Source organism: Pipistrellus kuhlii, unplaced genomic scaffold, assembly GCF_014108245.1.
Source record: "Pipistrellus kuhlii isolate mPipKuh1 unplaced genomic scaffold, mPipKuh1.p scaffold_m20_p_73, whole genome shotgun sequence".
NCBI lineage: Eukaryota > Metazoa > Chordata > Mammalia > Chiroptera > Vespertilionidae > Pipistrellus > Pipistrellus kuhlii.
Window position 1 is genome coordinate 88851 of NW_023425577.1, and position 16692 is coordinate 105542.

Below are 16692 nucleotides of genomic sequence, written 5' to 3' on the forward strand. Positions count from 1 at the left end.
TATTCTTTCGTGCTGGCGGCTGAAATTCAACACTATTTCTTCTTTCTGGAGTCCTTATGAGAGAAACCAAATCTACCTCCTCACCTGAGCCACTTTCCTGATGTGATATGAACTCATGATATTAGGCGTTGGTATGTGATAATAAATAACAGAAATCGATCACCCAGAGAAGAGAGAGCGAGCGAGCAAGAGAGAGAGATCAGTGTCTGTGATTTGAGAGGCAAGTTGGCAGTGATTTTTCAGTTCTTCCAAGCTGCTCCACGCAGACAAAGCTTGGCAAACACGTGCTTCCAATTCCCTGGCTGCTTTTATTTATTTCCAAGGGCTGTCACAACAAAGCACCCCACACACGGGGACTCACACTACAGCCATCTATCGTCCCCCGGTTCCGGAGGCTGGAGGTCTGGACGCAGGTGTTGGCACGGCTGGCTCCTCCTGACTGCGGTGAGGAAGAAGCTGTTCCCTTCCTCTCTCCCAGCTTTCTGTGACTTTGTGGCTATCAGCTCCACCACAAACAAACCCCGGACCAAGCTCTTTCCTCCCCCGCCTCCTGCTTTGTTGAGGCATAACTGATAAATAAAACTGCATATGTTTAAAGTGTACTACAATGTGATGACTTGATATTCGTATATTTTGTGAAATAGTTACCACAAATCAAGCTATATATATACATCTTAAATTTTGATGCTCAAAATTCATGCAAGATTAGGCCTTCCTTTCCCCGGCTGCTGGCACCAGCTTCCCTTTGGCATCCGGAACCCGGCTTCCTTTGCAGCTCTGGCTTCATCCGGAAGGTTGTCTGGAAGGTCACAGGGTCTAATTAGCATATTATTAATTGTCTACCTATCTACCTATTATCTATCGATCCCCCCCCTCCCCCGGTTAGGGAGGAGAGGTATTAATCCTTGGTTGGGGAAAATAAGGTCTTGTAAGTCACAAGCTGGCTGCCTGATTAATTCAGTTCCTGATGTTATCTTGTCTTGACAAGCTGCCCAAACCGTTTGGCCCTGTTTAATTTTCTTGTCTTAGTTTCCTTATTCCACTTGCCCAGGAATTTTCCTAGCTTCTTGCTATCCTGCCATACTCCCCAGTCTTACATGTGGACCCACCAGGCTCCCATGGGATGGGATCCAGCGATGGGGTCTCTCTGGGACAGCAGTGGGTGAGCCTCTTGGGAAGCGTTTGTTCTACATTGGGAATAAGGCTCCAGGGAGTTCTTCTGGTGCCATTTAGCTCCTTATTAAAGGATGACTGACTTGTCCTGCTTTGCCCTGGACTTCCCGGGAGTTAGCACTGCACGTGTAGCGTCCAGGAACTCCCTCAGTTCCAAGCAAACCATGATTGGTTTCTCTCCTCCTTAATGATTTCATTGAATCAAACCACAGCAAGTCAGGGTATGTGTGTGCTACATTTGTGCATTCATGTGTTCTAAAATATGGATTCGTTCTTGGCGGGTTCTCTTGGGGTCACAGCGATGAACAGTCCTCATGCTTTCTAAGGATGACCCTTACCTTCCAGGAGGACACAGATGATGCAAAGTTGCAAATGGTGATGGTTTCTCTGACGGCGAGATTTAGGGTATGAGGATGGAGTAGAACCTGGTTTAGAATGAGAAGTAGTTAAGGCCTCTTCCAAAGAAGTATTTTGATCCTAAACGTTCTACCAATTCCAATATGTGTTTTCCCTTCTACACCACAAGATAGACAGTTCTGCAACCTCGGCTGGGTGTCCTACAATTAAACTCCATCCTGACAGTCTTACTGGAGATAGCGTCAGGTTCCATAGGTTCAGGGCTCAGTCCCACAAGACTGCCCGTTTCAGATGCCAATCTTAAGTCCAGGTTGTCAACTTGCTTCTGCCCAACTGGCTGTAAATCAGAGGTTGCTGAGACCCTCTCCGTGGGTTTGATTAATCTGCTAGAGTTGCTCACAGAACTCAAGAAACTACTTTATTCACTAGATTACTGGTTTATTACAAAAAAGATGTTAAAGGATAGGAAGTAGAGAGGCAAAGTGTAAAGCCCCAAAGACAGGAGCTTGGTCCTCATGGAGCTTGGACTGTTCTGGTTCACTGGAGAGAGGGATAGATAGTTAGAAACATCGATGAGAAAGAAACCCCGATCAGCCACCTCCTGCACACCCCCCATTGGGGATGTGCCCGAAATCAAGATACATGCCCTTGACCAGAATCAAACCTGGGACCCTTGAGTCCGCAGGCTGAGGCTCTATCCACTGAGCAAAACCGGCTTTTGCCCACAACGAATATTTTTGCGGCCCAGACAATATAATGATATGCAAGAAGCGTTTTAATAAAAATTTCATAACTTAATTTTTATAATATCCTGTTATATATAATTACTAATAACGAACTACAGTGTTCGCTAATGGCTGATCACTATAATTGTGTTGCATTCATTTCCCTTACGTGCTTATGCACAGGCATACCGTTTCTCTCCATTGATACCAGCAGTGAATATTTTATTTTATTTTATTTTTATTTATTTATTTAAAAAAATATATTTTATCGATTTTGTACAGAGAGGAAGGGAGAGAGATAGAGAGTTAGAAACATCGATGAGAGAGAGTCATCAATCAGCTGCCTCTCGCACACCCCCTACTGGGGATGTGCCCGCAACCAAGGTAGATGCCCTTGACCGGAATCGAACCCGGGACCCTTCAGTCCCCAAGCCAATGCTCTATCCATTGAGCCAAACCGGTCTCGGCATCAGCAGCAGCAGCGAATATTTTAGCAGCTGATTGCCATGTCATTAGTCTTAGACTGACTTGTTTGGTGTGCGCAACAGGAAATATTTTGCTTTTGGAGAACAAGGAAAGTAGGATTATTTGGATTTGTGCAGTTATTCAGAGTCTGGTAAGTTAATGTTCAAGAAAAAATATTTTTTTATTAAACTGTTCTAATATTTTATATGAACGATTACTCATTTATTTCAGCCTGTTGTAGTCAGCGTGTTTCTATCGAAATAAACCTACGTTTCTATGGAAATGGAAGCTTTTGTTTTTTGCGGTCCACAGAAACTTAAACCTAGTTTATTTGGTCCGTGTTAGCCTTACAGTTTGACATGCTTGGTCTGGAGGCTTCACCACATAGACATGACTGACTAAATCATCAGCCAATGGTAACTGATTCCATCTCCTGCCCCTTCTTGGAGATAAGGGGGTGGGACTAAAAGTCCCAACCTTCTAATTACATGGTTGGTTCTCTGGGCAACTAATTTCAAAAATCACCTTCTTAGTGTAACAAAAGACACCTTTACCACCCTGATCACAGAAAATTCCAGGGGTTTTAGAAACTCTGTGCCAGAAACTGGGATGAAGATCAACTATATAAAGGGTATCCCCTACAAATGTGTACACGCTTTGAATGGTTATAAAGTCAATGTTTATTAACATACAGTTCACTTTCAAAATAAAATGAGTTGTTAGTTGTTAAAATGCATATTCGTTTTTGGGGGGCACCCAGTATTTCTTATCAACCACAGTAGCCCAGATCCCAAGCTTCCCTTTCTCGGCTTGTCAATTCCAGAAAGTTCCATGGTCTCCTGCCTGTTAATCAAGTATCTGGAATTGCCAATGGCCCGGTGCCTTATCCCCTCAGGAAATCCTCACCTAAGCACCCCCTTTCTCCTTGAGTGAGAAGTGTGGTCTCCATGGTGGCGAGGTTAGAGTTCTCTTGACTTCCTGTTACTTCATTGGGAGTATGAACAGTCCTCATGCTTTCTAAAGCATGACCCTTACCTTCCAGGAACCATCACCATTTGCAACTTTGCATCATCTGTGTCCTCCTGGAAGGTAACGGTCATGCCTTAGAAAGCATGAGGACTGTTCATGCTCCCAATGAAGTAACAGGAAGTCAAGAGTCATCCTTCCCCAGGACAAGAAAACAAAAAACAAACAAACAACCCCCCACTCCCACCTTTTACTTATTTCTGTGCAACTCACACTGATTATGAAGAAAGCCTGTAGGGAAATAGTTCTACCTTCCCTTTCTGTCGCTCCATAATAAATCCCCAAAAGTATTGCCACGAAGCAATGCAGTCGAAAAAGAAGGCTCAGTGTCATGTGCTGCTGACATCTGGTGAAACCAAGAGACCTCGCAGCTCCCCTCCTCAGCGGCTCGCTCGCCAAACAACCTTCCTTATCAGACAGATTGGGTGCGATGCCTGCCTCTCCCTGAGCAGCGGGTGTCACTTCCTGTCAGTCCTTGGAATGACTCCAACAAGCCAATCACACCCTCCCATTGGAACCGAGGGACCTCGCCCTCTGGTTCCTGCCGAGCCGCCTGCACCCACCTGTTTGTTCTCTGTGTTCTGAGTGCAACCCACATGGGTCCCCATCTGGCACGCTGTCTTCCCCTCCCCTCAGGCTGAGAAAATGCGGCCGATAAATGGTTATTAATCTCACGTGTCCGGTATTGGGTGTTGTGCATCTGGCTAACCCCATAACCGTAGGGTGAGGATCTCCCCCTCACCAGTGGGATGAAGGGGAAGCAATGAAAACACGCAGTGGTTTTTGCTTTCCCACCATCCAGCATACGAAGGGGTCTGACAGGCCCCTGTTAGAAACACTGTAACTACAGGCTAATAGTGTTTTAAAATAGGTTTTTATTGATTTCAGAGAGAGGAAGGAAGAGGGAGAGAGAGATGGAAACACCTATGATGGGAGAGAATCATCCATTGGCTGCCTCCTCCACGCCCCTTCCTGGGGATTGAGCCACAATCAGAGCATGTGTCCTGACTGGGAATCAAACCTTGACCTCCTGGATCATGGGTCGATACTCAACCCCCGAGCCACACGGCCAGGCGAGGCTAACAGTTTTGAACAAGGAGGCAGCAATCTCCATACAGGGTGTGAGTGCCTTTTTGGGGTTGTGTCTAAGATTAGCAAGCCCCCCGGGGGGAAACCTATTCAGCAATAAAAATGAACTAGCTGCAGGCGCTCAGAATGGTTTGGGTAGATCTCAAGGGCTTGTGCAGAGAGACACAAGCCAAACTCAGAAGGTTGCCTGTGGTATGATCCCATTTATGTCATAGTCTTGAAATGACAGGATATTGAGATGAGCAGATTAGTGGTTGCCAAGGGTTCAGGAAAGGGGGTGGTGTGTGATTCCCAGAGTTCGCATGAGGGAGTTCTTTCTGGAGATGGAATCATTCTGTATGTGCAGTGTGATGATGGTTCTACAAATTTATACACGGGATGAAATTGCACAAACTACACACACACACACACACATGCACACACACACATGCACTGCACAGACACAACTAGCCTCCCAGGTGAAACTGTAGGCCAGGTGCTCCCACCCCAAGCTGCAAAGCCTCCAATTTCTTAATAAATTCATTGTCAGTGTAAGACTGATGATGAATTGGTTGATTTTGATGGAAAAGGACTAGTCACCCTGCCGCTAACATTGTGACCTGTGCTTTTACAAGGTGCCAAGAAGGCCTGTGCAATAAACCCCCAGTCAACAAAATATTTGAGTACTGATGATGTAGACAGACTGTTCATATATTCTTTTTTTTTAAATATGTTTTTATTGATTTGAGAGAGAGGGAGAGAGAAACATCAATGGCAAGAGAGAAACCTCCATTGGTTGCCTCCCGTACACACCCCAATGGGAGACAGGACTCGAAACCTGGGCAAATGCCCTGACCAGGAATCAAACCTGCCACCTTCTGGTGTCCTGGTGGCATTCCAACCAACTGAGCCACACTGGCCAGGGTGTCTATGCATTCTTGTCCTTCAGCTATCCTATACGTATCAATGGCTTCTTATTGTCCCCAACTTTGACTCTGCCTTCCTTTTCCTGTTTCTGTCCCTCCCAGTGCACCCTGGGCCCACCACTGCTTGGCCTTGAATCCTTGTCTCAGGCTCTGCTCTAAAGGACCCAGCTTAAGACAAAGCGTCAAGCTTAGTACTGTGACGAGCAGAGTGGAAGTCAGACGTATGCTCAAGGACTAAAGAAGGATATTAAGTGCATTGGGTCTTTGCCAGGTACCAAGTGCTTTTATTTCCTTTTCCTCATTGAATGCTTAACAATAACACTTATGCTTGCATTTACTTCTAAGTACTTTTGTATATTAACTCAGTCTTTACGATACTATGAAGTATAGTTGATGCTTGTTATTTGCAGTAGTTATGTCCTATAAATTCACTCAAACACTGAAGTGTAAATTCTGAACTGTTGCTCATTGGGGAACATATCCATCCACCTATGCTTCCACCTATCTGCCTCCACCTACACATAGATTGTAACCTTAAGTCCTGGCAGATTCTACTTTCTTTATTTTACAAAAGAGAAATGAGGCTCAAAATAGTTGCTTGCCTGAGGTCATGCCACTCACAGGTGCCAAGATTGGATTCAAAAGCCAAAGCTTCTTGCACATCCCTGGGGCATCTCTGTATGAGACTGGAACAAAAAGGCAAAGCATGGGGGTGGGATGGGGATTGGAATGGGGAGTTGAGGACAAATATGTGATACTTTAATCAATAAAGAAATTAAAAAAAAACACACACCAAAAAAACCCCGCCGAAACCGAATTGGCTCAGTGGAGAGAGCGTTGGCCTGTGGACTGAAGGGTCTCAGGTTTGATTCTGGTCAAGGGCATGTACCTTGGTTGCGGGCACATCCCAAGTGGGGGGTGTGCAGGAGGCAGCTGATCGATGATTCTCTCTCTCGTCAATGTTTCTGGCTCTCTATCCCTCTCTCTTCCTCTCTGTAAAAAAATCAATAAAATATATTAAAAAAAAAAAAGGCAGAGCGTGGTCTTGTTTGACATCAGCCTGGAATGTGCTCACGGGGCACTTCAAACTTTCTACTGCTCTGCGCATGGTCAGGAGCGACCACCAAAGCGCCGTAGGTTGACTTGGGAGCTGCAAATGAATTTTAGCATAGCCATTTTGCAGATATGGGATCTGCTAGCAATGAGGACTAGCTTTATGTACTGTCATTATATACTTTTGATAGATGAAGAAATAGGTGCAGCAATTTTGAGTTACTAGTCCAAGGTCACACAGCTGGTAAGTAGTGGACTGGAATCTGAATGCAGGTATAGTCTGATTCCAAAGGCCACTGCCTCTTGATAGACCCATGTGGGAAATCACAAATTAACATCAAGTCATGCCTGTGAAGGCGTGGGTGACGGTATCTGGCTATTCCCAATTCCTCAGAGAGGAAAAAAATAGTAACAGAAATTCTATCTATAATAATAAAAGCATAATATGCTAATTAGACCGGACAGCCAAAAGTCCTCCCAGACGACCTTCCGGAAGAAACCGGGGCTAGGAGGGCTGAGGACAGCTGCCATGGCTGCGACGGCCGAGTCCCTTGTATGAATTTTGTGCACCGGGCCTCTAAGTAGAACTATAGAAAGGACAAGAACTCTGTCATGTAAATTGTGAAACAAAGCTAACACTTTTCATGTTTCTGCTTCAGTGTGTTAAAGTAAATAAATTGATTTAACAAAGATAGCCCAAGTGGCAATGGCTCAAATAAAAAGACAACTTATTTCTTATTCCAGGGGGGTGGGCAGCTGTCTTCCATGTGATCATTCAGGGGCCCAGGCTGATGGTAGCTTTGCCGTCTTCCATATGTGACTTCCCAGGTGGCTCTACCTGGTGCTATTCCAGGCCAACAAAGCTAGGGAGAGAGCATAGAGGGGACACCCAGCTTCTTAAAAATCTCACTTCATCTGAAACCGGTTTGGCTCAGTGGATAGAGTGTCGGCCTGTGGACTGAAGGGTCCCGGGTTTGATTCTGGTCAAGGCATGTACCTTGGTTGCACATCTGTGCAAGAGGCAGCTGATTGATGTTTCTCTCTCATTGATGTTTCTGACTCTCTATCCCTCTTCCTTCCTCTCTGTAAAAAATCAATAAAATATATTTAAAAAAAAATCTCACTTCAGAAGTGGCAGAGTCACATCTGCTCTATTGTAGAGTATTAGTCATATGACCAGTCTTCCTTCAAGGAAGACAGGGAAGTGTAGTCCTTGGCTCAGGAGGTAATGAGGAAAAGGGAGGATGGCTTTTGTTGAACACTCAACCAACCATGTAAATTTTATCAGGAAAGAAAATTAAAGTGAAGAAAAAAACAAAAACAAAAATAACTATCAAAGGTGATTATAAAAAATTTCAAGAGACATTAAAAGGTCTTGTTCAGGAATTGCACACAGATATTTCAAATATCCATCCTGATATTGAAAGTGAAATATATATCTAAAGTAGCCTCAAGATTCTCATTTATATATTTGAATAATATTTGAAAATTTGATGCATATTTAATATTGAACATCTATCCTACTATTCCCCATACTTATTTTTCCTGTTATAATTTTGTAATGTTAAAAAAGTAGAATACAGTTTTTTTTTTCACTGAAAAAAAGAAAAGAAAATTAAAGCGAAGAGAAATGAGTCCAATTCCAGCTAATGTAACTCAGCTGACAATGCTATTCAGTTATGCATGCCATAGTGTTCTACTTCCCTGTCCATACATATATGTTTGGTCATATGTATATAATTTTTTACCTTATAGGACACACATTTCTTCCTTCCTTCCTTCCTTCCTTCCTTCCTTCCTTCCTTCCTTCCTTCCTTTCTTTCTTTCTTTCTTTCTTTCTTTCTTTCTTTCTTTCTTTCTTTCTTTCTTTCTTTCTTTCTAACTTTCCACCTTCCCTTGTTGGTCTAAGCCTCCATTCAAGGCTACAAAGTTTCAATTATCGAAGGTGAGCAAATCCAAACAGAAATGGCTGTGGGCCACAGAGTGAGCAGGAGGCTTGGCTCCGCTCCAGGCTACAAAGTTTCAATTGTAGAAGGTAAATAAATTCCAGATACCAGGGCCTCTGGGTCGCCAGGGGGCATGGCCAGCCTGCAAACCACCAGAGGTCCCTAGCTCAGGTGGCCCCATGCCCCAAGGGAACCCCCACCCTGATCCAGGAACACCCTTCAGGGCAAATCAGCTGGCCCCCACCTGTGCACCAGGCCTCTATCCTATCTAATAAAAAAGTAACATGCAGATTGACTATCACTCCAACACACAATAGCTGCCCCCCTGTGGTTAAAGATTTTGCCCCCATGTGGACACAAGATGGCCACCACAAGATGGCCAGCAGGGAAGGGCAGATGGGAGGCACCAGTCCTGGATTATGAGAGGGATGTCCGACTGCTGGTTTAGGCCCATTGGGATCGGGTCTAAATGCACAGCTGGACATCCCTCAAGGGGTCCCAGATTGGAGAGGGTGCAGGCTGGGCTGAGGGACACCAACTCCCCCCCCTCCCCGCCCGGTGCATGAGTTTTCTGCACCAGGCCTCTAATGTCCTTATAAAAGGGACCAGATCGCTCCCTTGTCCCTTCTACCAGGTGAAGACACAGCAGGAAGATGGCCGTCTATAAACAGGAAGTGGGTTGGCACCTTGATCTTGGACTTCCCCAGCTTCCGGAACTGTGAGAAATAAACGTCAGTTGTTTATAAGACACCCAGTCTGTGGTATTCTGCTATAGCAGCCGGAATGGACTAAAATAGCTTCTATAATGAAGTATTATTACAAAAGAACCCCCCTCCCCAACCTCTCTCCCAACCCCAGAGCTACCCTGCTTATGTGTCCTGTATGTCATGTCCTTGAGAGGATGTGTCACTTGGACAGCGCCATGATCCGGAAGGGAGAAGTTCCGGCTATGGCCAATTGGCTTCCTAAATTGAGACCAGATGTTTGGATCCTCGGCCTTTCAGAAGTAGCATGTGTCCCCAGGCTGATCACTGCCTTCTGAGGGAAGTGCTTCTTGCTCCTTTATGTCTTAACGCGTGTGATGCTGAAATTCCATGGTGTTCTCCCGCTGGGAGGACAGCCCGGTGATTCTGAGAAATACTCCGGGGCTGCTGTGGGGGTCCTCCAGGCAGGAGAGACAACCAGTCCCCCAGGTGAGGAAGTGACTGTCCTAGGAGAGAGAGCAGGGCATCAGGGAGATGGTCAGCATGGTGAGCCCAATGCTAACACGACCCCGGAAACATTAAGAAAGCAATGTATTCAGAGCAAAGAGACAGTCGTTAGAGATGCTCGAATGTTTTTCCATTTTTTTAAGTTGTGGTGCTATCCATGTGACATAAAACGTACCATCTCAATCATTTTGAAGTGTACAGATCAGGGGTGTGAAGTATTTTCTCATTATTGTGCAGCCATCACCCCCAGAACGCCTTCCATCTCCCCAAACTGAAACTGTCCCCATTAAACACTAATTCCCCATTCCCTTTGCCCCAAACCCTGACAAGCCCCGTTCTACTTCCTGTCTCTTGTGAAGGTGACCGTTTTGCCTCACGTAAGTGGAATGATACAGGGTTGGTCTTTTTGTGACTGATTTAATTCGCTGAGAAAAAATGTACAGATGCTTGGTTTTTATTTCTGGTTTCTATTCTTGAGGAGTGACTAACCGCCCTGTGATTTTTGTCTTTCCCCAGAGGCCTTCATAGTGATTAAGCTCCCTTTCTTTAGGAAGCTTAAACAAGCTCTACCTACCTATCGTCATTGGCTCAGAGGTGGTCATGTGATGTGAATCTAAGGACAAACTTTCTATGACCCTCTCTGGTTTTGATCAGGAAGCCTAAAGCAACAGGACAGCCAGCAGTTGAGTGGTGACGGCAGGGATGGCTAACCAGAGGTTGAAAACAACACCATGGAGGTGGAAAGAGAGGTGGAAAGGAGAGCAGAGAGGTGGGAAGAAACTAAGCCATTGATGACATCACTGAGCCAGTATACCCAGCCTTTCTTGAAAACCCATTGTGCTTTCACTTATATTTACTGTGTCTGTTTGGGCTACTATAACAAAATAAGATCGACTGAGTGACTTAACCAACAGAAATTTATTTCTTACAGTTCTGAGTGCCAGAAGTCCAAGATCAAGGTTCCAGTTGATTAGGTTTCTGGTGAGGGCTCGGTTTCTAGCTCTCAGATGGCCTCCTTCTTGCTGTGTCCTCGCAGGGCCTTCCCAGGATTCATGCACATAGAGATCCAGTGATCTCTTCTCTTATAAGGATTCAGCCCTATAGGATTAAGGCCCCGCCCTTTTGAGTTCACTTAACCTTAATTACCTTCTCAAAGCCTTATCTCTAAATAGAGTCACTTTGGGGATTAGGGCTTCGAGGTATGAACTTTAGGGGGAACACCATTCGGTCCAGGGCAGTCAATACTTCTCTTTATGTTCAAGTTCCATTTGAAGTGAAGGCACTTTGAAAAAATGTGAAATGCTATAGAAAATCATAAAAGCTTATCCTTGGCAAAATATGTAAACGCAGGAGGAGGAGTTTGGGCTCCTTCATAGGGAAGATCTTAACAATCGGCTTCTTCTAGCTGGTTTGAGCTGGAACCCACTTCAGACAAGTAGTTTATTCTAGCGGTGGTTCCAGGAGTCCTGAGGAGGAGGGGATGTAAAGTGAGAGAGGGGAGGCGGGCAGCTGGTACAGTGTATGCTAAGCAAGTGACCACAGTGGACAACTGGAACTCAGTCTTACTGGGATCTCTGGAAGCAGCTTGGAATACAGACATCAGTATTGTCCAACTGAGGGGTGAAGGGGCTGGGTTGTTTGTTTACCACCTTCTACTGCTCACTGGTTGATGGCCACTCATGGAGGGCGTTCTTTCCCAGGCATCTCTGGTCTGATTCCATAGATCACTTTGGGTGCCCCAAAGGCCAGAGACAGTTCTCAGCCAATGAATGCAGGTGCTGATCGCTGGGATTTGGGCCAGGATGTGGTAACTAAGAATGAGAGGAAAGGGTGGGACATTGGCAGAGCTACAGAGTCAGCTCATGAACTATCTCCTCTTAGTTTTCATTTCTTTCTTGAGCTGTAAACATTGGACATTTTGTATAGCTATTCAAGATATTTGCATGAAGACCATCTACATCATCTATGTCATCTAATTGGGCTTGTCACTCACAGCTAACGTTGCTATTATTTATAGTTACTCTCACAATATAGGGTCTGAAGGCTTATTTTTGGACTTGTGAGTCAGGCATGCATTCCTCAAGTGTATGTGTTCATGGAAAAACAGGGTGACATTTTCCATTCGCTGCCCCCCCCCCCACCTCCCGCCTTGCTGTACCTACCTCTGACCATTGCCTGGAGGCCTTCTTGTTTATATTAATTTTCATATGTATCTTCCATGAACTTCATATTACTCCAAATCTTCACAGATACATCATTTTACTTAATCTGATGGTAACATTAGGAGAATGACAGCGACCTCCATGCCTCTTAATCATTTTACAGATGAGAAAAATGAGGCTCCAACTTCTTAAAAATCACTTACGTTTCCTTTAGATGCTTCTGGTTTTGAATAAGTAAAATGTCAGTAATAAAAAGAGAATGAGATATTGATAGACACAGCAACATGAATGAATCTCAAATGTATTTTTGCTGAGTGAAAGAAGTCAGATTCCAATGACTGTATGCTGTATGTTTCCATTTATATGAGTTTCCAGAGGAGGCAAAACTACAGGGACAAAAATAGAAGGATTGCTATGGGCTGAAACTTAGGAAAGGGGTTAATTTTGATTGGGGGGATGGCACTGTTCCATATCTTGATTTGGGTAATGGTTCCACGACAGTATGCATTCATCAAACCTTATAGAACTGAACACTAATAAAGGCTGAATTTGACCGCAGATCAATTATAGCTCAGTTAAAAAAAAAAAAAAGTCCTTAAAAAAAGGAGCATTTTCCATCATTGTCTTACTTGGTTGCCATAACAACCTATAGCAATCAGGCATGATTATTCATTTTTCCAGCCAACTGTTTTGAAAGATGCCTGCCCTTCACAGCTCTATTTCATTCTCTCCTTTCACCCCAAACCCACCGTTGCTGGCCTTCCAGCCTGCTGTTCTTCTCAATGGTTCATGCCAAAGTCACTGGTGGTCTCATATTTGCTCAGGCCTGTGGCTAATTTTCAGCCTCAACTTCCTTGAGCATCTTTACCGCTTGGCATTGTAGATCTTCTCGCCTTGGAACTCTTCCAGCCCATGGCTTTCATGCTGCTGCTCTGCTCCTTCTGCCTTTGGCTGTCCTGGTTGTTTCTTTATTCTGTCCTTCCTCACGTGCCTGCCTTTTCCTCTGCTTGTTTTTCTACCCACAATCCCTAGGGGAGCTCATCCAGCCTTTCTGTGTCAACTATTGCGTGCGTACTCATGATTTCTGAGTCTGTTTCTTATTCTCTACTTCCCCAGATTTCCAGCTTAACATTCATCAGTTGACTGCAGCCTCCACACACGACATTAAATCAGGGAAGCCTTCACAAACAGAACGGACAGCTCAGTGTTACCATCACTAGGTTTCGGGCCACTCACTTAATGTCACATCTTCTGTAGCCATTCCTTTGTCGTTGGACCCTTAGATTGTTTCCATATTGTGGCTATTGTGAATAATGCTGCAATGAACACCAGAGCACAGATATCTCCTCAAGATCCAGATTACCCACGTTTGGATATAGACCTACACATGGGATTGCTGGATTATATGGTAGCTCTATCTTGAATTATTTGAGGAACCTCCATACTGTTTTCCATAATGGCTGCACCAGTTTACATTCCCATCAACAGTGCACAACTGTTCCCCTTTCCCTACGTCCTTGCCAATACTTGTTATCTCTTTCTGTTTTAAGAATTTAGGTAAGTGATTCACTTTTTTTGGTGTGTGTGTGTGTGTGTGTGTGTGTGTGTGTGTGTGTGCTGTTGTTGTTGTTGTTAATTCTCACCAGAGGATATTCTTTCCATTGATTTTTAGAGGTAGGGAAAAGGGGGGAGGGAACTGGCAAGAGGAGAGACAGATAGAGACTGATGTGAGAAAGAAACATTGATTAGTTGTCTCCTACTGAGCCACACGGCTCTTATCTTTTTGTTGATAGTGAAAACTTATAATCTTGACCTCCAATGGCTAAAAACAACATGAATAAAGCCGATGAAAATAGTGCTATTTCATCCTTTATTGCATTTAAAAAAGGTTCCCATTGATGAGAGAGAGATTGATGAGAGACAAGCATGGATCCACTGCTACCTGCATGTTCCTCACTGGGCATCAAGCTGCAAACCTATTGGGAATCAAACCCAAGATCTCCTGGTGCACAGGGTGGTACTTAAACCAACTGAGCTACACCAGCAAGGGCTCTGCTCCTTTCCATTAAAAAAAATATTTTTATTGATTTTTAGAGAGAGAGGAAGGGAGAGGGATAGACATATGGATGAGAGAGAAACATCACCGATCAGCCACTTCCTGCACTCCCGTCCCCTTCTCTCCTTCCCCTCCTCCCCCCAGGGAATCCAGCCTGCAATCCAGGCTTGTGCCCTGACTGGGACCTCCCGGTTCATGGGTTGACTGAGCCATACCAGCTGGGCTTCTTTGCTTTTTATTTTTTATGAAAGACTCTTCAAGAATCTAAAAACAGACCAAGCGTGTTTTGCTGCGAATACTTTGTAGAAACGAAGTGAGGCAGGGGTTTGGGTTTAATGGGGGGAAAAGAGACAATTCAATGATGGAAGGGTAAAGAATGAAGAATTCGTACATTTTGTGGAGGACTGCCTTCTCTCCATGAAGAGGTCCCCAAAAAGGAGCAAACTGGTCCCAGTGCTCCTCACACAGGAAGGGGCCTGGCTGGGCCCTCCTCCTCACACTCAGGTCAGGTGGGGGAAGAGGTTGAAGGAGTTAGCAAAATTCACTCCCAGTCCCAGTCCTGGTCATTCTCCCTCACGCACACACCTCCTTCCGGAGGGGGCCTCAACTTGGGAGGGCCTTCTTTGCATTTTTTTTTTATAACTGTGGAAGTTATGTACCTTGAAAGGAAAAGTACACTTCAGCCGAAACCGTTTTGGCTCAGTGGATAGAGCATCGGCCTGTGGACTGAAAGCTCCCAGGTTCGATTCCTGGCAGGGGCATGTGCATTGGTTGCGGGCACATCCCCAGTAGGGGGTGTGCAGGAGGCAGCTGGTCGATGTTTCTCTCTCATCGATGTTCCTAGCTTTCTATCCCTTTCCCTTCCTCTCTGTAAAAAAATCAATTATATATATATATATGAAAAAGTACACTTCGGAATGCATAAAGTAAAAAGTGGAGATCTCCACTCTCTCTCACCAAGAGCTCACCAGTATCAGTGATTCGTAAAGAATCCTTTCAAACCTTCATCTAAAAATACGCAAATGCCAATGTTAATTTTGAAAGTTAGAACATATTGTGCACCCTGTTCTATTATCTGCTTTATTTACTTGGCAAGATCTATTGGATATCTTGTGATTTGAATGCATTTAGTTTATGACTGAAGAGGGTGCCATGGTAACCTGTGGATGTTACCTTATGTGGAGAAGGAACGAGGCAGGTGTGAATAAGGGTCTTGAGATGGGTAGATTAACGCGTGTACCCAGGTGCACCTGATGCAGTCACAGAGGCCTTTATAAGAAGGAGGCAGGAGATCAGAGCTAGAAAGTGATGTGAAAACGGATGAAGAGGCCATGAGCCCAGAAAAGCAAGGAATGATTTCTAGAAGCTGGGAAAGATAAGAGAATAGATTCTCTCCTCGAGCATCCAGAAAGAAGCGCAGTTTTGCTTCCACTTGGGTTTCAGATCAGTGGAACCCATCTCAGACCATGTGTCTGTGTTTTTAAATCACTAAGCTTGCGGTAATTTGTTACAGCATCAATCGGAAACTAATACAGATGCCATTCCATAGTGTGGCATTTTCTATTGATGGACATTAGGTCACTTCAAATCCCCCCGCTCTTACAAACGATGCTTGTAGGGATTGCCAACATGGCTCAGTTCTTCACCCCTCCCTCTATCTACCCCTTTGCCATTAGCCTGTAGCACATTGTCACTGATTGTGGGCTTGGCCATGCGACTTGCTCTGTGTCAATGGGATGCTGGTAAGAAAATGCTTGGAAGGTGCGTATGGGACTGGGCTTACTTGCCCTTGCAGCACTGTCATCACCACGAGAACGGGCCTGGGATAGAAGGCTGGAGGATGAGAGACATACAGAGTGTAACCAAGTTGGCCTTGTCGTCACAAGGGCAGCCAGCCAACCACCAGCCTTGTGAGCTAGCCTATCTTAGATCAGCAAAACTGATTCTCACCGACTCCAGACATACAAGCTGTGGTATGCCACTTGTGGTGGTAGTGCTTATTTGTTATGCTGCATTACCATGGCAATAGGTGACTGACGGAAGGCTTTTCTGAACATTTGTGAAATTGTCTCTCTAGGTTTGTGTTAAATTTGGAAATGAAGGGTTGAGATGCTGGTTATTGTAGTGGACACCTTTTGGAGAATCGACTTATCTATAGTGCAATGACCTCTCTCCACCCTTCTCTTTGGGAGTTCTTCTCCCATCCAAAGAAATAGGCCGGAAAGCCATGTCAGTACAGTGTGATTGCTTCTCCCTCCTCCCTTCTCTAGCCACAATCGATTGGACTGGGAAGAGCATCTCACCCCAACTGGGCTGTTTCAGAGCCTTTCCTCTCCTTTGGAATTGAGACTAAACGTTTCTTTGGTTTAACCTAGAATGGTCTCTTGATTGTAAGCGCAATGGGAAGGGGATCACTCTTAATTTATCCCCAACATACTGAGTGCAAGAAACTAATAATAACTAGCCACATTGCGGGCTCACTGTCTTCCAGGCACTATGCATTTATTATCTCATTTTCTCACAC